This window comes from Peromyscus eremicus, chromosome 19 (assembly GCF_949786415.1).
Source record: "Peromyscus eremicus chromosome 19, PerEre_H2_v1, whole genome shotgun sequence".
NCBI classification, from domain to species: domain Eukaryota; kingdom Metazoa; phylum Chordata; class Mammalia; order Rodentia; family Cricetidae; genus Peromyscus; species Peromyscus eremicus.
In genome coordinates this window covers 63,207,898-63,232,901 of record NC_081435.1, presented here as the reverse complement: position 1 = coordinate 63,232,901, position 25,004 = coordinate 63,207,898, and the positions used below count along the sequence as shown (strand labels likewise).

At 50.5% G+C, this 25,004-nt stretch overlaps 1 protein-coding gene across 1 annotated transcript in view; it reads left to right on the top strand.

Annotated features, from left to right (window-relative positions):
* The first annotated feature begins 3,180 nt into the window (after positions 1 to 3,180).
* The window catches only part of Ctif (cap binding complex dependent translation initiation factor), a 261,280-nt gene continuing 239,456 nt past the window's right edge, over positions 3,181 to 25,004 (top strand). The window contains exon 1 of the mRNA XM_059246296.1: positions 3,181 to 3,350. The gene's annotated coding sequence lies outside the window, so the exon portion shown is untranslated. The remainder of the gene's footprint in view (positions 3,351 to 25,004) is intronic.

The window sequence follows — 25,004 nt, the reverse complement described above, 5'->3', positions numbered from 1 at the left end:
AAGTAAACACAGAGACTTATATTGCTTACAAACTGTATGGCCGCAGCGGGCTTCTTGTTATCTACTTCTTCTATCCTTCTAAATTAACCCATTTCTATTAATCTATACTTTGCCACGTGGCTCGTGGCTTTACCGGCACCTTCCTTCTCCCTTGTCATGGAGGCGGCTGGCCATGTCTCTCTGACTCAGGCTTCCACTTCCCAGAATTCTCTTCTCTGCTTGTCCCGCCTATCCTTCCTGCCTGGCTACTGGCCAATCAGTGTTTTATTTATTAACCAATAAGAGCAACACATTTAACATACAGAACATCCCACAGCATGCAGGTGAATGCTAGATCAACCACAACACTGGGAAGGAAGGTCCTGATTGGAGCCAAGCAAACCCAGGCCTTCACTCTATCAGAAGGACACACAAGACCTCCCTACTCAAGTCCCCATCCCAAGCAGCAAGGCCTATCACCAGAGGCCACTTAGAAGAGTTCTCAGCAGGAAAACACAAAAATGTGTGTTGGAGGAGAGAGTGACTAGAAGGTCTGAGGAAGGAAGTGACAGTCTAGTGGACTGGGAGAGAGCAGGGATCCAGGATCTGAGACTATGGGAACCAGGAAGTGGTTTGATGGACACCTATACAATATCTCACAGCACCATCCACTCTCCAAGGGGAGCCAGCCTGGGGCAAGGAGACAAGTATGGGGTCTTCCGGAACAGAAAGAACATTGACCTCAGTCAGCTGATAGGGAAAGAGCAAAACTGGGCCAAGGTTCCCTGAAGACAAAAGAACTTATTTCCCATATTAGGATGAAGAAGGGCTCAGGATTGGTTCCCACTATGTCAGCCCTGCTGACCTATAATTACAGAAAGAAAAAAATACAAAGTCATCTTTACAGACCAGAAAGATCTTGGTACAGGAAAGGAACTCAACCACACTGCCCATATTCCACGAGACAGACCCACCCACATAAAAACCCGATTACCACTGGTTCCCATAAAGCTAAGGCTATTGAGTGACTTCCTCAAGGTCACCCTACTTGGAGGTTAAGTTAGCTACCCATAGTCACAGCTACAAGAGATCAAGCCGATATTGGAACTCGGGGTCAGGCTGACTAAGAGTCCCCTGTGTTGTGCTCAACCATGGCCCAAACCCCACAGAGCCCCCACAAGTGCTCTGTGGGGATGTTGTGTATTCTACAGATTGTTCAGCCTCTCCTCACCTCTGAAAGGTGAGGAGACTTACAGCCAGGGCGAAGACAAGATGAGACAATTCATTCTCAGTTGCTTTGCGGGTGGCATGCCTGTCACTGGGTGTGCAAACTCGAGCCCCGAGAGTCAGGTAAGGAAATCAGAATTTGCTGAAAGGCTAGAGTCTGGTACTATTAGTGAATATTTTGTAAACCCAGGAAATCATCCAGATGTTGGAGCATAAAAATAACTCACTGCTGAGCCAATGAGGCATACTGCTAAGGACAAAGCCCCAGGAAGTCAGGTGCACTTGTGTTCCTTTGGGAGGGGAGAGAGCATGTGGTCGGGTGGGGTGGGGGACTGTGCCTGGCACCCAGCACACATTCTGCCTTGTACCAGTTGTTGGTTGTAGATGATGGGCAAGGTCTCTGGGCCTGCAATGCAGCTTGTTTCTTCTCTCTCTCTCTCTCTCTCTCTCTCTCTCTCTCTCTCTCTCTCTCTCTCTCTCTCTCTCTCTGAGACAGAGACAGAGACAGAGACTCACTGAGCACTTTGGGTCTGGTTTAAAAGTCAAAGGAACTCTCCACAGGTTGTGAACATGTATTCTGTTTTGCTTTCTGCCCATGGCCTGGTTCATTCAGTATTCAAAGCTTACTACAAAACAAAATCCCATGCACCACTCCAAGCCCCGCCTCTTCCAGCAAGCAGCCCTGGGCTCCTTCTGCGCTCTAGACTAACCCTCTAGCCATTCTTTGCTTTCTGCATTACCCTTGCCCACCCAGCAACCTGTCCCCTGTCCAGCCGAATAGCTAGGAGCTGCAGAAATAGCTCTTCTCTTGAATCTAGAACCTTCCATAGCCATAACAGACGCCTGCCCCTTGTTAAAAACCTTAGTTAACTCTTCATTCAAGTACCTTCCTTCAGGATGCCTTCCTACCGCATCCTGGTTGGCTGCTCCTCTGGAGGTCCCATGGTGCTTTGTGCTAGTCCCTGATTTAAGAGCTCACTTATTCCCCTATTCTTTCACAGACTGTGGCCCTCCCACAAGACTGAGATCCTGGAGGATACAGACTGAGGGGCTTCCTGGTCCCTGCATGCCCGTATATGCTCATTGGATGTTTTACAAATTAATCACTCAAAGGATTTCTGCAGCAGGTCCGTTCCAATACCTCCAATATGCACCCGACTCCACCACTTGGTGAGACATTCAGCATCTTATATTCCTCCTGGAGGCCTCCGCGCTAATCTCAGTTTTAACCAAAACAGTGGAGATCTGGTCTAGTGATGACCGCATTATCCACTGCCATCGAATTCTTCCAGCTACAATGCCCCAGCTTTTAGCACGGCCAATGGAAAATTAATTGGTCGCAAAGTGCATATCTAATTACAACATTCCGCCCCTGCCACAGCGATGCACAAACGTTAATTATTACATGTGAATCTCAATAACCTATGGTGGCACTTAATGCCGCATTAATAACGCCACTTGTCTCCCCCACAACATCTCTCCCAGTGCATACACTACGCTTTCTCTTATCATTCATTAGGACAGACTTTACACTTTAAGCGCGGAAGTCCTCATCCTTACAGCCTGCCTGATTCTAAAACCAAGTGTTTCTCTGCAAGAGAGACGATGCCTTCACCCTCAGTTCTGTCCCCGACAGCAGAGGGCCCCGCTAGCGCAAGAGGTCGTTGAAGGGAGGATGTTGAAGGGCAACACCGGTCTGTCCAGGCAGTTCAGGCGGCATCCCCGGCGTCCCCTTGGTTCCCAGCTCTCTAGGGCCCGCCATCCCAGGAAAGAAAGGCGAACTACATTACCCAGCAGGCTTGCCGTCTCCCTCTTTCCTTTCAAGTCTTGCACGTGGCCGGAGGGGGAGGCGGGGCCTGGACGTCACTCTCCTACATTCTCTTTCCCTGTGTCAGTACAGGGATCATTTTTTTCCTTCCTCTACTCCCTCCCTCTGCCTGCCCCTCCCTCCCTGTCTCCCTTCCCTCCCTCCCTCCCTTCTCGACTGGATCGGTCCGCTGGGGTGCCGGATCCCCTCACGGTTGAGACGCGCCGAACTCCCAGCAGGAGTCGGCTCTCTGGAGCCTGGTCCCTCCCTTCCCCTTCCCTGCCCCCTTCCCCCACCCCCGACGCGGGCTCCGCGCGGCGGCCGGAGGAACCCCGAGGTGAGCATCTCTTGTCCGCCCTCCTCTCTTAGTCCCCTCGGCTTGCGGGTGGATTCGGGGACCCGGGAGGAGGGCTACATGACGTGCTCTTGATGATAGATAAATCCGGGAAAACCGCTCTAAACAATTCGCCCCCTTCCCCCTTCCAGTGCCTTAGTCAGCCCGGTGTCCGCACCCTTCCACCGTCCCCTCCTCTGGGTCTAGGGGGCATCTCAGTCTCCCATCTCGCCCCTTCCCAGGGTTTGTCCTGTGGTGGGCCCCGCTCCCCGCGCTGTAGGGATCGTGACACCGGACCTCCGAAACCCAGAAGGGTTCCTGGGGGAACGCGCGTCTGGAGCCCCACTCGCGTTGGAGCTGCGCGGTGTAGCCGATGTCATGTGCCGGGTTCCGACCCGCGGGGAGGAAGCCCGCGAGTGAGATTCCTCTCCCTTTTGTTTTGGAGCCTCGTTTGCTGCAACGAGCAGTTGCTCCAGCGCCAGGCAAACTTGCAGCTGTTCCGACCGCGCTCTGCGCCGAGGTCGGAGCGCGGCTGGAGAGGCGGCGGCGGCGGGCGCGGCTGCAGCACTCGGGGCTGCGGGAGGGAACCGGTGTGTGTTTGTGTGTGTGTGTGTGTGTGTGTGTGTGTGTGTGTGTGTGTGTGTGTCCACGCTGCCTTTCCCTCCGTGCTGACGGATGGTGTCTGTGGCCGCGGCAGTCCCCGCGGGCTCGGCGATATCTGTGGCTAGCTCTCGTCTAGACAGGCAGCAGACCCCTCCTTTCGTCTCTGGTGAGCCCGCGGGCCTCGGAGGGCGCGGTGGATGGGAGCAGTGGAGGCAGCCTTGGGAGATCCATTGCAGTGGCAGCTTTGGCCGTTCTCCGCCGTGGCGATTCTGTTGGCTTTAAGAATTTTCATTCCTGTGGCCTCGGAGTAATGGGGCCTGGGGGATAGATACGCCCTGCAGATCTGGGGTTAAGTTGACAAGCTCCCAAAAGCTGAATGAGGGGGCCTAGCAGGTGACGGTCACAGACGCGGGTTTTAGAGGGAAGATGGGGGCGGTGGCTTGGCTGAGGCTGATGTCTAGGGGACCCAGAGGGCCGCGTGTGGATGCCACCGGAGGAGGCGTCCCCAGGACCGGGAGTCAGAGCTGGTTATTTATTGGCATTAAAAGACAATCCAGGATTCAAACCCTTCTCTCGGCCTCCTTGGCTTTGGTTTTGCAGAGTTCTCCGGGTAGGGGCCAGGGGGCGTGTGAGCTGAGAAGGGGGCGCGGCATGTAGAGGGGAGGGATCGGTGGCTGTGCCCTGCGTGTCCCTACCAGGAGGGAGGCGTCGCCTCCCCCGCCCAACTGTTTGTGTGTGTACACGCAGCTTGGTCTTGGAGGGGGCGGCATAGTGGAGAACAGCGTAGGGTGGATGCCTCATGGGATTGGCCCAGTCAGCCCCAAATGGTGTGAGTTGGGCTCTCTTATCTTATGTGTGTCCACGTTTGCGTTTCTAAGGAATTCTTCGCCTAGCGCCGGGGAAGACCTTAAGGTGGTTTGGGTTCTCCGGATGCGCGTAGCGCGAGTCCCAAGCCCTATGTGGCCTTCCCTCTGAGTTTCTCTTGTCCCCATAGTCCAGTGACTGGCTGCCCACCCAGCCGGCTGGGAGGATCCACCCAAACTCTGGCGCCCCGCCCACCCATCCTGCACTCCGCGCGGGGGCTCAGGATCCTTGACCTTAGTACGGAGGGTCCCAGTGATGCTCGTGCCTGCGCATTCTCTCAGTTGTCTTCCCAGATCTTGGAGAGAACCCACCCGTTCAGCCACCCCTCCTAGATCTCAGTTCTTCAGTTGAGGACCAAAGCCTGCCCGATAGCGGCAGCCTAGGCCCTGTCTGCCTCTGCCCGCAGGCCTGCGGGGTCACACTCCACTGCCTGCCCCGCCCGCCCCGGCTGTCATTTTTGAAGCGCTGAGATTATCTTCCTCTGGCTAGGGGCCCCTGCACCGCCTGGACGCCTCGGAAGCTGCAGGCTCGGGTGTTGGGAGCCTCCCCAGGTCGAAAGTGACACAGCTTAAGCACCGCCTCTGCTCGGAGGAAGGCGAGGCAGAGCACAGGGAGGAGCTATGGGCTGTCCTGCCGCGTTCCCCTTGTCCGGCATAGGACTTGGGCCCAAACCTCTGGAATCTCCGCTCGCAGCAGCCCTGAGCCTTGCAAGGAAATCGCTAGGATTTTCAAATAACCCAGTTATACAGGAACAGATTGCCCTCAACAGACATTAGATAGTGGCAGGACGCTCTCCGGTGGCCCAAGGAAAGTCCTCTGAGTGTGTGAAATAGGACTCCATGGACAGGGCAATAGGCTCCGCGTGTGTCCAGTGCCTGGCCTGGTAAGGAACGCCCAGCTCATAGGAAGTCATTTGTAAGGCGTTCTGGGTATAGTGCCATTGAGTTGAGTAGATTTCTAGAATAAGAACATGTTTGTATGATTTTACAGGGCAGCTTCCCCCCTACATGTCATTACATATATGAAGAAGATCCTGTCAGGTAGGGAAGGACCAATCCCACTGTACAAATGAGGACACCAAGGCTTGGGAAATGATGTCACTTGCTTAGTGCCTAAGTAAAGGGCAGCTTTCCTGCTCTTGTGGTTTCGCTTTGCAGGCCATAGCTTTATTGTTGTTTAAGACAGGGGCTCCCCAGTGTTGCCTGGCCACCACTGCCTCCCAACTGCTGGGATAACAGGTGTGTACCTAGTACCCACAGCTTTTATTTAGTGACCATTTTTTTTTTGAGGGTGGGTTCTTGGTACCCCCAGGAAATAGCCTGAGAACAGGGTAAATTATGCTGGTACTTGTTCTTTGTCAAAACACTTTTTTGTTGTTATTTGAGACAGGGTCTCACTATATTGCCTTGCCTATGTAGACCAGGAGAGGCTAAGATTAAAGGTGTATACCACCTGTGTTTGGATTTCATCAAAATAAATAACAGTGAATAATGAAAGCAGCCACTGTAAACCACGGGCCTTTATCACCCATCTGACGATGTGATGTTGATGAGTACATGCCAGCTGTGACATACCTATTATATATCAATATATAATAAGCACATAGGGTACACATGCACTTGTACATAGAGGTGTGTTCATGGAGTCCTTGGTGACTCCAAGATGTGTTTGTTGCACAGGTTTTTGTTGTTTGTTTCTTTGAGACAGGCTGGACTGGGTGAGTACAGCCCAGAGTGGTAGGTCTCGAACTCACAGCAACATTCCTACTTCAGGATCCCAAGTGCTGCCAAGATGTGTTCTTTACTGCTTCCAGTGCCATCAAATTAACCGTGCAACCCTCCCTGTGTTCCTGTCTTCCTCCCTCTCTAGGGAACGGTCCAACCTAGGAAACAGCAAAGCATCCCTACACATCTGTGTGAGCGCCTCAACGTTCATGCAAATGAAGGTTCTCAGACATGGGCTTGGGGGGATTTTCAGGTTGGCAACCTGATCAGTAAATTATCCGAACCACTCATTCACTCACAAATGGGTACTGGGCACCTTTGAGCTTGTGTATCTTGAAGTACGTGCAAGAGAAATTAACAACTGGTCCCTGCTATGTGCAGAACAATGATTCTCAACCTGTGTGTCTTGACCCTTTGTGAGAGTTTGGATGACCTTTTCACAGGGGTCGCCTAAGACCATTAGAAAACACAGATATTTACATTACGAGTTATAACAGTAGGAAAATTACAGTTATGAAGTAGCAATGAAAATAATTTTATGTGGTTGGGGTCACCCCAACACGAGGAACTGTATTAAAGGGTGGCAGCATTAGGAAGATTGAGAACTGCCTTGTTAGTGTCTAAAACGGCATTCTAGTTGTGGTGGTGGATATAGGAGTTTTAACTTCTCAAGTATTTATGATGGATCCATGTAGGCTACACAATCTATGTTGTTTTGGGGCGCACAAGCTACAGCAGGACCACTTAAGTTACACATCAAGAGTAGAGCCCTAACAAGGTAACCAATCATCAGCATTCCATAGTGCTTACCCTGGGACCTAATCAGGTTCACATATGTCGGCTGCAAGGTCTCACGCTGGCACTTAGCATCATAGAGCGAAGGGAGAGGAAAGCTGTGGTGGGAATGGTCCTCATGTCTCTGTTACCTGAACCGCAGGCCGTTTGGAGTCTTCATGTGGGTCCAGACCTCTGGGTTAAACGACCCTTTCACAGGGTTGTCCGTAGAGTTGGAAAACAGAGATATCTATATTACAGTTTATAACAGTAACAAGATTACAGTTATGAAGTAGCAAGGAAATAATATTATGATGGGGTGTGGGGGGGGGGGTCACCACACCATGAAGAACTGTGTTAAAGGGTCACAGCCGTAGGAGGTTGAGAACCACTGTTCTAGAGCTATTTCCTTCTACAAGAGGTAGGCAGCTGATGGAGACGTACCCAGAAGCCAACCAGCAGGTGCTCTGCGCACCAAGACACTGTGAAGATGTTCTTTCTGCTCCCATCCCCAGCTCTACTGTGCCATGACTCAGAGAGGAGCTGTGGTTTTGGTCAAGGTCTCACCAGGTCCTGCAGGGCTTACAAGGTCTGTGTAGATGTTAATATGAGGTCTATGATATTAGTATGTTAGTATGTGATGTTAGTATGATTTCCTGCAGGGCTTACAAGGTTTGTGTAGATGTTAGTATGAGGTCTGTGATGTTAGAATGTGATGTTAGTATGAAGTCTGTGATGTTAGTTTGTTAGTATGTGATGTTAGTATGAGGTCTGTGATGTTGGTGTGTTAGTATGTGATGTTAGTATGAGGTCTGTGATGTTAGTTTGTTAATATGTGATGTTAGTATGAGGTCTGTGATATTGATATGTTAGTTTATGATGTTAATATGAGGTCTGTGATGTTGGTGTGTTAGTATGTTAGTATATGATATTAGTGTGAGGCCCTTCAGGGCTTACAAGGTCTGTGTAGATGTTAGTATAAGGCTGCTTTCATCTAGTCCCAGCTTCGCTTGTGTGGTCTCTGTCACCCTCCGATTCCATTTCTACTGTCCCGACTCTAAGGTAGTAGAACTGCTGATTGTGTGGTGGAAGCTGGAGGTGGATGGTTGGGATGCAGAGTCTTGTTTCTAGAGAGACAGGAAGACATACAGACAGACAGGCAAATTACAGTCTCCGAGAACTCCCCACAGTGGTGTTCTGTAGAACTCACCTGATCATGTGTTAGCTGCCGTCTGTAGCCCGAGCCGAGCTGTGGTTCAGAACAGGGTGAGAACAGACCCATCCCCGGAGCCAGGCAGACTGGGTGGAGAAGCAGATTACCTATCTCCATGCAAAGACCACCAGGCCTCAGAAGTAAAATGGCTTACTCAGGGTCACATGGAGCTCTTGGCAGGAAACCTTGGTCTTTCATGCCTTAGCCAATTTTTTTCCTGTGATCCTCCTGCCTCCACCTCTTCAGCAGAGCTTACTGGTGTAGGTATGTGCCACCACAACTGACCCAATTTCTTTTTCTACACCAGATTCTTACCAAAAAATAAAAACAAACAAACAAACAGTGGACCTTACTTTTCAGTCTGCACACTTTCCCCTCTCTTTCCTTGGACGTCCGCTTGGCTGGAGACTGCTTTCCTGATTCAGGGCCGGCCTTTGTTGCCTTGTATTTTGTCTTGGCATCCAAGAGTAAACGAGGGCTCTTGAGGCGTGGAGGCCTTGTGCTGTTCTTATTTGGTGTGTTGCTTTCTGGCCCTATGGCATGGAGCTAGACGCTAAATGCTACCACGGCCTTGCGTTTTCCAAGCTCTTTAGCTGAATTAAGCAAAGACAGAATGAATGGGGGAGAAGGTGATGGGGGTTGTGCTTCCCCTGGCTTTATGTGTAGTACATAAATCACCCATGTAGACTTTTCATTTCTGCCTGTAAGGTTGGTTTCATCTCCCCGGCCCATTTTACAGGTGAGGAGACCAGGTCTCCATTGCTGGTGACATGCCCAAGTCCCGAATAAGTTTTAAAACAGGCACACAGACCTTGTATCTCCAGGCTCCACACCCTCGGTGCACAGTGCTAAGGACGCTTTATCATCTGACATCTTCCTTGTTGTTTTGTGAATGGAGACCTGGAACCCTTCAGGTGCTTTGTGTTGGTTATGACCAGCCAGGGAGCTGGACACACCAGCTAACTAACTCCAGAGAAGGATAAAAGATGGGAGGCAGTTTCCATAGCAATGGTATGTAGAGTAGGACTAGTTTGGGATGGTTTGATGGAAGAGACGTATTTGGGAGTAGGTCTAGGTATTCGGTGTGAGGGGGGTTTTAGATTAGATAATGACCCATGTGTGTGAATGGGGTGGGATGGACCAACAAGGTTTAGTTGATCACCCTGCAGTTGGCACAACCTTCTTCATTGCTGTTTGGCTTTGTTTCTAGGCCTGGCCCTGTGTTAGACTTGGGCTACAACAGAGGACAGGCGTAGAGCCCTGACTCAGATGTAGTGGGAGAGAAACACCAACTGTCACATTTCACTACGATTTTTTAAATGCATGATGACATAGAGCACCTGCCATCAGGGAGGACTTCCTGAAGGAGGCAGCTCAAGCATCGACTATTACAGGAGAGAAAGGAACTAGCCAAAGGAGACAGAAAAGGGCCTTCTGCTGTAACACCCTGCAGGCACAAAGGGGCGGAGGCTGGAGCAGCCGACTCTGGGAAGGCACTATGAACAGTGGGGTCAAACTCAAGGACTCTGCTGAGGGAGCACTTCACAACCAGTTGAGGACCAGCTGCGTGACTGATGCTCATCTGGGATGGGAAAGGGGCCTTTAACAAAGTGGCCTCTGGGCTCCCGGAGCCGCGGTGTTTCTGTCCCAGGGAGGGTATCTGCAACCAGGCCAGGCACTGGACATGAATCCAAGGGTCACATGTTGTCTTAGTCACGTTTCTGTTGCAGTGATAAAATAACTAGGACCAAAGCCACTTGGCAAAGAAAGGGTTTATTTCCCTCATGCTTCCACGTCACAGTCCACTGAAGGTAGTCAGGACAGGAACTCAAACAGGGCAGGAACCTGGAGGCAGGAGCTGATGCAGAGGCCATGGAGGGACGCTGCTTACTGGCTTGCTCCACATGGCTTGCTCAGCCTGTTTTCTTATAGAACCCAGGACCACCAGCCCCAAGGATGGCTCTACCCAAATGAGCTGGGCCCTCCCACATCAGTCATCCATCAAGTTAATGCACTACAAGCCAAACTGGTGTGGACTTCTCAGTTGAGGTTCGCTTCCCCACACGACTCCAGCTTCTGTCAAGTTGACTTAAAACCAGCCAGTATACATGTTAAGCAGATTTGAGGAACACAGCCTGTGGTTATTGTTTACATCGAAGGGGAGCCCCCCCCCCCCCCGCCAGGCTTCTGGGCACACCAACTGACTGTGAATGGTAGCCCATGCATAAGTTGGAATAGGTCTGCAGGGGTAAGGGTGAGAATAAAGACCAGTGGCAAGTTCAGTGGCATGGGCTTCGGATCCGCAGCTGGTACAATACCGAAGGAAGAAGGGGAAGCAGGAGCCGCTGTGCTGAGAGTGAGGAGGTATCCTGAGGTGATGGGGGACCTGGACCCTGGCAGGGCTACTGTAGACAATAGAGCAGACCTCTTCTTCTCATTGTCGGAGAATCCTTTGTCACTCAGGGCTGCTGGCTCCTTAGGGAAGCCAGGCGGGGATGCTGTGTCATGCTGGAGGCCCAGCTGGCAGAATCAGGCTGCAGCTTCATCTGGATGCAGAAGAGTGAGTTAGGCGAGAGATGCTTTCAGCTTTTAACATCCATAGGGAGGAACAGAGCCCTGTCCCAGGCCCTTGAGAAGGGGAATTGCTTTCAGGAACAGGTGGTGTACTTGAGGTAAGATGGGGACATTACAGGCGCTGCTAAGGAGCCGTAAAGCTAGAATAGTAGAATGCAAGTTAAGTGACCGAGCATAGTGGAGATCCCTGTTTCATTCATCCATCACTATACTGCTGTTGGGCCCAGGCCCAGCCTTTTCCTATTTGGACCCTCAAGACCCAAAGCTATGCCCGGCACACAGGAGGTGTTGGTCTCCCATGAGTCTTTGCCGGGACATGGCCTGTGTCTGGGATCGGAGGCCAGCCAGGGAAGGCATCTCGGCACAAGTCCTGAGGGGGCACCCCAATACTGATTTAGACACTTTCGGTGCCACCATGGAATGCCCTTGGAAGCCTTCCAAGTACAGAGTGCCTGGAGATGCTGCAGAAGATGCAGCAGCAGCCTTTCTAAGAACAGCCTGGCTCACGGAATTCAAGGGAAGCCCTGCCCCAGATGAGATGTGGGAGTGTGCTCAGGCAGGACTGTGGTGGAGGGGTGGCTACCTGGGTTCAGAACTCCAGGGCCTGAGCCCTGACAGTGTCTCCTCCAGGATGGGGAACAGAGAGCCCTGCCTCTAGCAGGCACAGGGAAGTTTGCCTACCTGGAGAGAGCACAGGCTAGACCTCAGCCCCCCTGGCATGGGTGGTGCTGGGCTATTCAGGTTTGAGGTTGGGAGAAAAATACCTCCTGGCAGTTGGAAACCTCGGGCCTGTTGCAGCTTTGGATGCCGACCTGTTATTTTATCCTGAGGGCTCCAGAGAAGAAATTAGCTCACAGTCTTGGGGCAAGAGCCTCCCTGTTGTGGGCTGGAGACTTTGAGGGCCTAGGGAAATACTGGGGTTCCTCACTCATTGTTCATTGAAATCTCCCCTCAGAATCCAAGTCCGGCTTCAGGCCCAGGGCCATGTGAGTGAAGGGAAGGGAAGGAGGACAGAAGAGCCCTGAGTGGGACCTAGAGAGTGGGCTTTGAAGACAGCTGCACAGTGGTGGAGGCACATGTGTGGTGTGAAGAATTGTCCCTACCTCAGCTTAGGTATTAGGAAAGGTCTACACATGACATGCATGAGGTCCTGGGTTCAATCCCCAGTACTACCGGAAAGAAAAAAAAAGGAAGTAACGTATCTGTAGATGAGTCCCATATGTCTACAAAACCCAGGGCCTTCTCTCACACAGCTAGCTCATCCCAAAGCCTTGCCATGTGGCGTCTTTCCAGCCTGCTGTTTAGGGCATGTGAGGATTCCCATGGTGGTTTCTTCTTCAGGCCGCATTTTACCATGTCTTCCCCGTGCCCAAAGATATAGTTTCAAACGTGGGGAGACACCTGGGGTCAGCTGGCTGGCCCGTTCATCTGCTTGGGAATGCCAGTCAGAGCAACACTTAGCCCACCTTTGAGGCTGTATTTACCTATGAGAAGCTTCCGCGGCCACTGGCCACTTCTGTCTGGAGCCTCTGAAGCCACAGTAACACACGGTTTCTAGTCCTTTCATAGTCGTATTTCTGCTAGAAGAGCCTTTGTTAGCCGAGCTAAGACTGAGAACTCAGGCAGTCTCTGTCTTCGTTAGTTTAATGCACAGAGGGCCTGTAATGCACAGTCGCAGTCTGTGATACCTAAGTTATTTTTTAAACTTTTGTTTGATTTTATTCTTGGTTTCTGAGACAGGGTCTAGATATGTGGCTGAGGCTCACCCTAAATGCTCTGTGTAGTCCATAGTGTCTTGTATCCAAACTTGTGAGCCTCCTGTCTCAGACTTCCAGGTACTGGGATTACAGGTATAAGCGACCATGTGTGGCTTGATAGAGACACTCTGAGCTACTTTGGCACAATGCTTTACAGTCATGAGAGATGCCTTTCTTTGATGCCTGGAACATGCTTTTGCTTGTGAGGAAGCGACTTGAGAGCCACATACACAGAGCTGGGTTCAGTGAGCATCTAGTGTGTGCCAGGCTCAGTGTTGGGCACTGGGTGTGTGTGCCTCACAGAATGAAACTAACTTCTGTGAGGGAGTCTGCTCGGGGCAGAGAAGTGGAAATGCCTGGATACAGTGGTGGCCACAGAACCCAGAAGTTACACAGAAGGAATGTTTGTGGGTCGAGGTGGATGCCGCCCTTGTGAATCCATTATAGGGAATCCCTTGGGATAGACAAGATCCCCATACTACCACCTGCTGGGAACACACAGGCCTTTTCCATGATCTTGGGGAATTTGCTTTGAGTTTGAACCATGGGATCTGAGACAGTGGCCTGGTGCTGAATTTTCATCCTAGCCTGTCCCCCAACAGGACAGGGTTCACAGTGTGATTTTTTAGGGCACATGCGTTATTTCTTGTATCTTTCTACAGCACCCAGACTCTCCTATAAGCAAAGACATTCAGCTTTGCCTCTTTGCCGTGAGGATGGCTAGCATCTTTGTGGCTTACATGTCCACTAGCTCATGTTGGCTATGGAGAGCATCGGCTGCTCCTGTGTTAAAGTTGGCCAGGGTGGGCCAGCTCTGCCAGTTTCTGCTAAACAGAGCCAGTGGTGAGGGTCAGAGATTCTGGAAACACAGCCAGCTACCTCTCCCCCTCCCCCGAAAACATCGCTTTGCCCACATGCCACTGGTTGTCCTTAATCTTTTTATCCTAAGTCTCTTACCTGCCAGCATTTGGTTCAGGTTAGCCATCATCTGGCACTGGGCAGGCTGTGGGAAGGGTGGGATGAAATCGGCAACCCCGAAAGAGTCCCGCCTCTTCCCATCCTGGTGCGGAGGACAGGACTCAGGCTGGGGCTCTGGAGGTGAAGGAGGAGGTGAAAGGGCTGAGCAGCTGGAAGGGTGGTTATGGAGGGGTTTGTCTGAACGGTCAGTTGTGCCAGGATACAGATGTGAACTGAGACTGTTCCAGGCAAATGAAGGCTTACGCCCACATGGGCCCAAGAGGACATGTGTGTTCAGGTCACATCTTAGAACTACTGTTGAACATACCTGCCATGTCTGTGCACATGGGTGGAACTTGTCGTGTTCAAGAGACATGGGCATCTGTTTCTTTGTGTTGCTTAAGAAACGAGAGGAAAGCATTGTCTTGGGGACTGTGGTTCAGTTTCAGCCATAGGTTCTCCATGTCCCACCATGAACTCAGTTGTGGGGTCAGGGGAAGAAGTATGGAGGGAGAACGGCCCTCTGGTTTCTTGGATGTTACTGGCTACCTATGAAAACATTGGGAAAGGTAGATTTTAAACCAAGATGTTTAACTTCCATCGCCAAAAGTCTAAAGGGAGATTTAGGCTTATTTCATTCAGTGGATCAATGGTCATTTTAAAGGTTGCTTTTATCTTCAGGTTTGACCCTCTCATGCTCATGGGGTTGCCATAGATCACTGATCAGGTTGCTCCGAGTGGACTGTGTTTCCTGAAAGCCTTGTTCAAGTCCTTGACCCCATGGCTTTTCTGGGAGTCAGGGTCTCTATAGAGAGCACTGGGCTGCACCCTTATGTAACGTGATTGGCATCCGTGTAAGAAGGGAACTTGGGTTGGTACACACGTGTAATCCTAGTATTGAGGAGTCTGGTGCGGGAGGATTACTGGGCTATGTAGCAAGGCCTCATCTGGAAAGAAAAAGAAAAAAGGAAAGAAGTGATGGGCTGCAGATGGAGATGAGCAGTGCCCTGGGTGTTATGCCCTGTGTTCCCTTCCACCCAAGTAGATTAGAGCAAAGGTAACAGATTGAAATGCCACCACGTGAGGTAACAGCTTGAGGGGCCACCACAGGACATGCAAACCCAAGGAGAAAGGCTTCAGAAGCCAACCTTCCCGATCCTTTGGTTCTGGACTTCTCCCTCCAGCACTGTGTGCCTTGACTTTCTGCTGCTCCAAGCCTCAGTGTGCCCCAGGACATGGACATGTACACATGTCCTTGTGGACAGGTCCACATGTGCTTGTGGACCATTGAACCTACAGGAACCAGTAAGAGCTTCTGGGTAGCACAGGAGAGGGGGACAGGTGTAACACGAAATCTTAAATAGTCTTATTAATAAAAAAAAAAACAAAACTCAGTGCCAGCTATTGGGGTAAATTCTGAAAGATCAGAGAGACAGAACAAGCCACAGCTAACCTCACCTCACCAACTCCGCAGCTTCCAAAAGCGAGCTACTTCCTGTCTACTCATGCCTATATGCCTTGCTGTTCTGCAATCTGATTTGCTCTCTCTGTCCAGCTACATCACTTCCTCTTCCTGTCCAGTTCTGTTACTTCTTGTATGTCTGTACAGACCTCCAGACCTCCATGGTTAACTAATATTGGAATTTAAGGTGTGTGCCACCATGCCTGGCTCTGTTCCCAGTGTGGCCTTGAACTCACAGAGATCCAGACAGATCCCTGCCTGCCAAGTGATAGGATTAAAGGCGTGTGCTATCATTGCCTGACTTCTATATAGTGGCTGGCTTTTTCCTCTGATCTCCAGGCAAGTTTTATTTTATTGGGAGACACAGTATATTGGGGGGGGGGCACACAATATATCACCACAGACAGGTTTGTTCTGAAGCCCTTGGAAATCCCAGTGATGACTTTAAGAACCGAGTACTTGTTGGATTACTAGTGTAAGAGCGCATAGTGGGTGCTTTGTATATATTGAGTAGTCTTCCAAACCTGTATTTTATGCACGAAGCAATGAGGGCATAGAGGGAGTTTGCCTTAGTTTACGTGTCTAGGAAGCAGCACAGCAGATTTCCGTTTGGCTTTGCCTCTTAACCACACACACGAGGACTGACTGGCTACACTGAGGCCGCCTGTGTTGTTCTGGGGAGGTTTGTCATTGGTAGTCTGAGTGAGCAAGTCACTCAGATCTATATGTTCTCTTCTTGGTGACTCCAAGACTTAGATGAGATGACATCTCAGGTGCCTGCCCCTTCTCATGCTGAGATTCCATGCCTATCCCTTCATTATTTAGACATGCCCACAGTGGGACTGACATGGAGAAGGAAGGGTCCCTGAGCCTCTGTTTTGCTGTTACTGTCCCTAAGGCTGCAGGTCCAGGTCCACCTGGGCGGGCTGGCTGCTGAGGGTGATGGCCTCTCATTCTCTGGGAGGAGGTGAATTCTTTCAGCAGCAGAACTGAACACCACACCATGACAAACTACTCCAGGTCCCGTGAGCAGGGCACAGGCATCCACAGAAGCATGTGGTCAGCTGGGGCTGTTGGAGCCTTGGGAAGCTGATAGGGCATGAGCCTGTGAATCAGGTTTCTTACCCACTCTGCTTCCCTGCCCTTAGACCCGTGTAGGCAGCAACAGAGGGCTGAGTAAGGGGATGGCTGTCTGAAGTTCCAAGGACGCAGTTGAGAATAGGACCATCCGGGCAGAAGGGAACTTGGCTGTCAACCTCTGGCAGGCCTGCATGGAGCATATCCCTGGAGGAGGCTGACTTTGCTCACCACACTGGAGACAGGCTTGCTTAATGGATCCATAATAGATATGAGAAAAGTGCCTTTCAGAGTGCCCAGTTCCTGGTGGTCTGCTCTGACCTCATGGCTTCTCTAATTCTGGTATTAGGACATTTGGATGGAGACAACAAACCCCTATGTCCTCCCTTCTGTTGTCATGGTTCCCAGGGATCACAGCTCCTGTTCTTGTGGGGTGCCTAGGGGCTGGCTGGACTCCTGCACTAATTCCAGCAGGGCTCTTTAAGGAGAATGACCCGGTGACCTAGTGAAGATCACGCACACTCACTGGTAGAACAGCAGAGGGAGGGTGGGCTTTCTGAACTTCGCCCTCCTGGCTCTTCCGAATGCTGGCGGGGGGCGGGTTTCAGGTACCCTGTCCACTGAGGCAGTTGTGGTGCCCAGCCATAGGGTCACCTCCCAGGCGGACACAAGGATCCCGCCAATTCCGATTTACCCAAAGCCCTAGAATGGGCGGGAAACCGCTTCACAGAGTAGCAGGGTGGACCTGGGGTCTGGATCTCATTGAAGATGGGGTCCTGGCAGGGAAAGGTGAAGCCTCGTAGTGTGTCCCCAAGTTCTCCCTCTTAGCACTGTGGGTAGTCTTATACAGTTGGGAACTATCTGAGGGTCTCTGCCCCACCCTCCTTCCCTTCAATCCTGGAGATGGAAGAGCCTGGTACTTTGATGTAATCCTTGTTCTTCAAGTTGGGCGGGGTCTGAGGGGTTTGGCATTCAGCAGGCGGGTACCTGGAAACCTCTCAGGACAGGAGGCCAACTGCCTTATGGCCTAGGGCCTAAAGGCCTCAGTGTATCTCCCATACCCTGGCTAGGATCTCAGAGCCCCAAGATTGCATAGCCCATTTTCCAGGCTTCTGAGTCTGCTGAAGTCCCTAGGCTTCTCTTCAAGGTAAACACTGTTCCCTCAAGGTCTCTCATGATTGGTGCTCAGTATCTATCCAGGCTCCCTCTCCCTGTTCATCCCTACCACTCCACCTCCTGAAAAGGGAGCCGGGATGGGACAGTGCTCTGGGTATGATGTGAGCAGTACGGCATGCAAACCTTAGTCAGTCATCTCCCTCTGTCTGGACATTGTACTGCTTCTAATGTGGCCCAAGACAGACTGTTTTCAGGTTTAGCTTCTAGACAGGGAAATTCCCACCCCCACCCCTGTTGTCAGAATAATCTGGGATAAAGGTCTGTTTTCCTAGCCTGGGCTCCACCCTGCCCTGGTGGCAGCCAAAGCCACCTCTGTCCAGATTCATTTGAATGGTCCTGGGAGCCAAGGACTGATGTAAAAGCAGTGAAATATTTTTAGATTTGTTTATTTTATGCATATGAGTATTCTGTGTGTATATATGTGTACCACATGCATGCCTTGTGCCCACGGAGGTCAGGAGAGGGGGGTCAGATGCCCTGGATCTGAGTTACATTTGGTTATGACCACAATAAGTATTTTAGGAACTGGATCCAGGACCTCTGCAAGAGCAGTAAGTGCTCTTAACCACTGAGCCATCCCTCCAGCTCCAGAGGCAGAGATTTTGTGTTTGTTTTGTTTTGTGGCAGGGTCTCAATACATAGCCCAGGCTGGCCTCCAGCCTCTGCCCCTTGACTACTGGGATTAAGACACACACTACTAGGTCTGGCTGGGTGGTGAGGTTCTTGAGAGATGACTCACCAGGCCTGGGAAAGCTAGGGGTGGATCACTCAGGGCCTGGCCTGCAGACCTGTAACTGCCCCTTGTATTAGGAGTATGGCTGTGGCGTCTCAGCTTCTTCAGCCCTGGCCTCTACGCTTTTCTGCTCAGAAAACAAAGCCGTCTGATTCCTCACGTTGGCTCAGTTTGCAGAGGCCCTGTGACGCGAGGGACAGGTGATGGGATGGAGAATCTTGACTGTGGATGTGACTGGATTGAGAGCGGCCTGGGTGGCTAATGACAGGCAGCTATGAGTGTGTCTGTCAGGCCTGTCTCCAGAGCCCATTAGATCATGCGGCTCTGACCTCATGCATGTTTAATCTCCTGATGGATCCACAATGTGCATAGACGGTTGGAGGTGGTGAGAAATGGAAGGCGGGGCTGGGCTAGGCTGGAAGAAGTACTCCCTGGGGGTGTCTTTGAGTGCCGTTTCTTGCTCTGGTACCATCCTGTCTTCACTCTGCTTCTTTGTTGCCTGGAGTGGAACTCTGCTCCAACACAACTGCCCTGGCGTGACGGACTGGCAGTCGCCCCTGTAATAGGAACCAAAATAAGCCTTTCTTGCCTCCGTTTGTTTATGCCAGGTGTTTTGTCTGTACGTAACAGACTCAGTGACTTCCTAGCTGAGCAATAGACGAGGGGACCGCTTTTCAGAGGAACACAGCACAGTCTCTTGGCATGTGGCCCCAGCAGAAGTCTTTGGGGCTTGAGTGAGCGGGCGGGGGTGAGCTCAGTTTGGGGTGAAGTACGGATGGGGACAGAGGACAAAAGAAAGGCAGACTCAGCCCTATCTCAGGAACGATTAGCCAGCTGGAAGCAGGTCGTGAGCTCAGTGAGGACCTGCATTGGTTCCCCTTCTGCAGAGATGGCGGGCACAGGGCTTCCACCTCTCCATGCCTCTGTACTTCTGGAAGCGTCACTGTGGATCTATCTCTCTGTTTCTGAATACTGCTTGTCTCCCAGAACTTACCCTGTCTGTCTTCCGCTGTCTGTCCAGCCAACCACACAGAGCAGTGGGACTGTGGACAATGCATTCCTTATTGTTCGAGCATCAAGGACATGGAGGTACTGGGAAGTTTGGTTTCTGGCCTTCTTGCTTCTCAGTGCCACCTCTTGTTGCTCACCCATGGCCTTATTCTGTGTACACACACACACACACACACACACACACACACACACACACAGCACCTGTGTCTGCTGCTTTTGTGAAGACACAGCTCCGTTGAGTTTGAGCCTTACCCTTTTGGCCTCACTTGACCTTCATTAGCTCTTTAAAGCCCCCTTCTCTTGGTTCAGTCACACTGGGGGTCAGGCCTCTAACAGATGAATTGGGAAGGGACATAATTCAGTCTATAACTAGCCGCATCCAGTGAGCCCTTCCTGTGACTTAAAGAAATGCGTTTATACAGAACGGGATGGTTTTAGTTGACTAGATCGGAAGAGGTAAAACATTTCATGCCGCCTATTTGTTTAAATACGCATTAAAGAGAAACAAAACCCAGCTGGGCGTGATGGCACAAGCCTGTACTCCCTGCCCTTGGGAGGAGGTGGTGTTGGCAAGGGGATCGGGAACTCAAGGCTAGCTTTGGCTGCATCGTTCCAGACCAGCCAGAGCTATAATATAACCAAGTGCTGAGAGTGTGGCTCAGTGGTCCAGTGCATTCCTAGTGTGTGTGAGGCTTTGGCTCATCTCACTGTGGCTTCTTCACTGGATACTTGGGCTCCCTCACAACATGGCGGCTGGGTTCCAAAAGTGAATGTCCCAAGAAACAAGAAAGAGCAGCTGCCAGTGGCTTATGACCCAGCCCAAGCACTGGCTGAGTGTGCCATTCGTGTGCCATATGGTCAGGAGTCCACATTCAAGGAGGCAGATGGAGGTTTTGAAGAATTTGGAGGCCCTGGTTTAAGCATACAGTTGGGCTCACCCTTCCTTTTCATAGGCCTTCGTGGAAGTCTGCATCCACTTCCTACTTGTTGTCTTTTGGGGAGGGATGAAAAAGAAGTGTATGTAAAAACTGGTCTGTATGGTTTGAACTCAATGATAGTTAATAAATACTTTATTTCATTCATTCTTTAAAAGTTGGCCCTGCCCCATTGTATTAGTTACTTTCTTGTTACTGTGATAAAATGCCATGAACCAAAGCAACTTATGGAAAAGAAAAAAAAAGAGTTTATTTTGGCTTATAGTTTTAGAGGGAGACTCCATCATGGTGGGGAAGCATGGCAGCATGTGACCAGCATGGTGGCCGGAGAGTCACTTCCTGGACCTCAAGCACAGAAAGTGAACTGGAAGTTGGAAGTAGGCAAAACTTTGAAAATCTCAAGGCCTGCCCCCAGTGACTTCCTCCAGAAATCCTGGGCCACCTAAACATCCCCAAATGGTGCCCCTAGCTGGGGACCGAGTGTTCAAATGCCAGAGACTTTGGGGACATTTCTCATTTAAGCCACCACACCGGTTCCTGGGTGTGGCGCTTTTCCTTTTATCTGACACTCCTCCAGTTCTCTCAGAGACAGCATCCGGCCCCGCAGGACAGCGCATTTCCCTGCAAACCTGCCTACAGATCAGAGCCCTCTCTGGAGCAGCCTCCCTGCGGCTGAGCCTGGCCTGTCTGCAGAGTGCGGGGATGGATCTGGATGCATACTGTTCCACGCTTCGCTTTCAGGGATCCTGGGGCATCAATGGGAGAAAGCAGCGGCCTCTGTAGCTCTTTTTCTCAGGGTTCCCCTTCAGCAGTGTGGCATTGTCTGTGGTGACGGTAACGGGGTGCCTCTGCTCTGTCTGTACCATTTGTTTGCTGGCTTGGGACTTGGCATTATGGTCCTGGCTTCTGGTTTTGCCAACTCACCTCCCCAGCTGTTTCCTCACCTGTAAAGTAGAGGACTCGGTTTAGTGTAGGGATTGGCAGTCTGTGGCCTGCCCCACCAAACCCAGCCCAATGCCAGCGTCTTAGGAAGTTTTACTGGAACAGTCATGTGCAGTCCTTTATGTGCGTCTGCGGTGGTTCTGGTTGTCATAGAGAACGTGTAGCCCAGGAAGCAGCGTGTCTGGCCTTTTAGGGAAAGACTGATGACCGGTAGTGTAAGATACAATCAGTATCTGTAGGATCTGCATCTGTGGAGCCAACCAAGACTCAAAAATACTTTTTAAAGAACTGTATCTGGGGTGACTGTGGTGGCTCATGCCTGTAACCCCAACACTTGGGAGATATCGGGAAGAGGATCAGGAGCTGAAGGACATCCTCAGCTGTATATTAAGTTAAGCTTGAGCTTGAACTTGAACTTGAATGCTAGCTTGAACTGCTTGAGGCCTTGTCTCAAAACACCAAAGCTGAACAAATAGATTATATCTGTACTGAACATGTGCAGACTTTTTTCTTGCTACTCCTTATAGAATATACAATAGCAACTATTTATACCACATTTATATTGTATTTGGGATTTTAAGTAATGTAGATTTGAGTTTGGGTACATGGGAGGGTATATGTAGATTATATGTAAATACTGTGCCTTATCTTAGAGACTTGAGCATCTGGGTCTTAGAACCCATGATCCATCATCCCTCATAGGTACCAAAAGCCTGGAATGTTTGTCAAACTTAATTTTAGTAAGAAGGTTCTGCAAACATCTTTAAAAATTTTAATAATAGAAGAAATCCATATAGTACTTACCATATGCATTATTCTAAGAACTATTAGAAGGTCACACAGCTCCTAAGAAGCAATGATCTGTCTCCAAATCTCTCCTTCTCTCCACACCATGCCACTTCTCCCTGGTGGTCTTTCTGAGCCTGGATGGGAGAGTAGAACTGAGGTGGCGTGTATAGCATCTTATTTTCCTTTGAACCCTTCCCTCAGTGCCCACCCCAGCAGGCTCCCAGGACCCTATGAGACAATTTTCATAGGCCACAAAACCACTTTGTGCCTTAAAGAATAGTCTTCATGCTGCTGACTGAACAGGTGTTTTTCAGTTGAATACTAAGGAACGTGTGAAAAATGTAAAGCTTTGTATTTGTTTCAATTCACATTAAAACAAGCAGCTGGGCTTGGTGGCACAGACCTGTAACCCCCACCCATGGGAGGAGGGGGTGAAGAAGGGGAGGAGGGGAGAAGAGGGGGGAGGAGGAGCAGGAGAAGGAAGGATGAGTTCTAGCACATAAGCTCTTCAGAATTCTAGCGCATAAGCTCCTCCCTAGGCCCTGCTGGGCTGCTGTAACAGAATGCCAGAGGCTGGGTCCTGTATGAACAATAAAGAGTTTATTTAGCTCACAGGTCTGGAGGGTGGGATATGCGGGATCCAGGGGATGTATCCAGGGAGCACCTTCTTGCTGTACCCCTAAGTTGAAAGCCCTCTCAGAACTAAGTCCTTTTTCAGTCGGTGTTATCTCTTTATAAAGGTAGGACACTGTGATCTCATACCCTCCTCCAGTCAGGCCCTACCTCCCAGTGCCAGCTTTTGGAGGGCACATTCAGACCAGAACATTCTTCTGTGGGAATAAGGATGCCAGATAAATAGGCTTTCTAGTGGTCATCATGCCCAAGGAATGAAGCTAGCGAGCAACGTATCTTTTCTATAACCTTTCTATGGCTATACTGGAAGAAAGACCTATTTCAACTAGACCAATCTACTTGAAGCCAGTTCCCTGCACCAGAGGGTCTCAAACTCTATGGTAACAAATATAGGCCAACCAGGGAGAAAAAGCAGAAAGGAAGTCTCAGAACTGGAGACCCCGTAGGCGGAACAGAGCGTTGGACCACAGAATGGGCTCCTGGGAATCTGACATCACTAAATTGAAGAGAAAACCAACAGGCAACACTCCCCCAAGATCCCAAAGAGATCCAACCTTCTAACCACTTCAGCTTCCTGCGGCCAGTTAAAATAAAAGGTGCCTTAGAGAGACGTAATGATAACCAGCAAGGATGACTCGATGTCACCTGCACAGTTCCCTCTCCCAGTACCCCAAAGCCAGAGGGGGGAACTGGAAGGTTGAGTGGTGAGTTTACTCTCCTGGGGTAGAGGAGACAGCCCCACAGGTACTTCCTGTGGCAGATGGCTGTCTCCACAAGCCCTCTTTTCTATAATGGGGGATCTATGGTTGAAATGCAGCCTCCTTTGGGCCTTGCAGTATTGACGCCTAGGAAGGGGGAGGAAGGTGACCTTTAACCTTTTTATTTTTTGCTCTAGAAGCTTCCTAGCTTTATCCAGACTGAGGTCTTGTTTGTTTGCACAGGCTAGCTTTCCTCAAGTGCCATTTGCCAGCAACCCTACTGGTCTTAGGCATGGGGTGGGTCACCAGTGTTCTGGAAGCCAGGGCTTGTTCTGGGAAGGGAGCATTTATGGAAGCGGGAGAACTCTGGAGGGAGGGACTTCTTTTCCTTAATATATTACCCAGAAAGCAGGCTGATTCCTGCAGGCCTGGAGAGTAGGGGACACAGTCCTGTGCTAATAGAACCCTACTTGGGGAGGGACATGTGGGATGCCAGGTCAGTTCTACAAGCCCTCTGAACAGCTCTTGTAGGCCTTCTCGAAGTCCTCTGAAGCCGGGCTCTCCTGTAGCTTGTCCTAGGAGAACATTTGACCTCATTTGTTTAATAGCCAACCTTTGAAGGAAAGTAGATATTACATAAAATTAAAGTTACTTAATTAAAAGGTTTTTCTTTTCTTTTTCAGAATTATTTATTTTATGTGCATGAGTGTTTTGCCTGTGTGCATGGCTGTGCACCACTTAGATTCATGCCTGGTGCCTGCAGAGGTCAGAAGACGGCATTGGATTTCCTGGAACTAGAGTTGTAGATGGTTATAAGCCACTCTGTGGGTGCTGGGGTCAAACCTGGGTCCTCTGCAAGAACAACAAGTGCCCTTAACCCCTGGGCCATCTCTCCAGCCACTGAACTTACTTAATTTGAACAGCCATTGTGGAAAATCAACGTTTGTTTTTCTTGGAAGTTACATCTTAGAGCATGTAGCCAAGCATTTCCATCATTTTTCAGGAGTTCCTGCAAATACGCGTCACTCTGTTGCGTTAAGCTGCGTCTAAAGAAGCGTGAAGCACTGTGTTAATTTTTACATCTTACACCACCTTCCACCTTTGCATGGCAACCGGCCACAATGCAATTATGCTAAATAATTTTGCATTCTTAGTTAGCTGGAGGTCTCGATTTGTGCCCAACTCTGTTTATTACCCTGTCACTGTCTGTGCCTCTCACGTGGTGTGGAGACCAGGTGCCCGGTTCCATGATGCAGTTCCAGCAGCCCAGGGTACTTACAGTCCTCACCTGCGGCCTTCTGGGCAGAGTGCCTCTTTGGGGGTCTGTGTTTCCTGGCTGTCACTTTCTTCCCCCTCCAGGAAACAGCTGAGCACTTGCCTGGACTGCTGGGTCCTGAAATAACATCAGGTGCCACTCATTAGTGCTGCAGTCTGCGAATTTCCTGAATGCTCTCTGCTTTCTTTGGGGCTGGGGAGGAGTGTTACTATTTAGGTTTGGCCGGGCTCCTCTGGGGGACTGGAAGTACCACACAGGGCTTTGGAGCTGACACAGGACCAGAGGCTGCGTCGTGACTCTCAGTCTCATGGTCTTCTTACCACACTGTAGAGTCATAGGTGGGCCACTGCGTTCTAGTTTCCTGGTCCGAAAGGTTGCTATAATGTATGCTACATCTCCACTGAGCCTAAGCCCTTTTCTCTGGGGCGGTGTGGCTGGTCTGTCCCAGTGGAGTTTGTG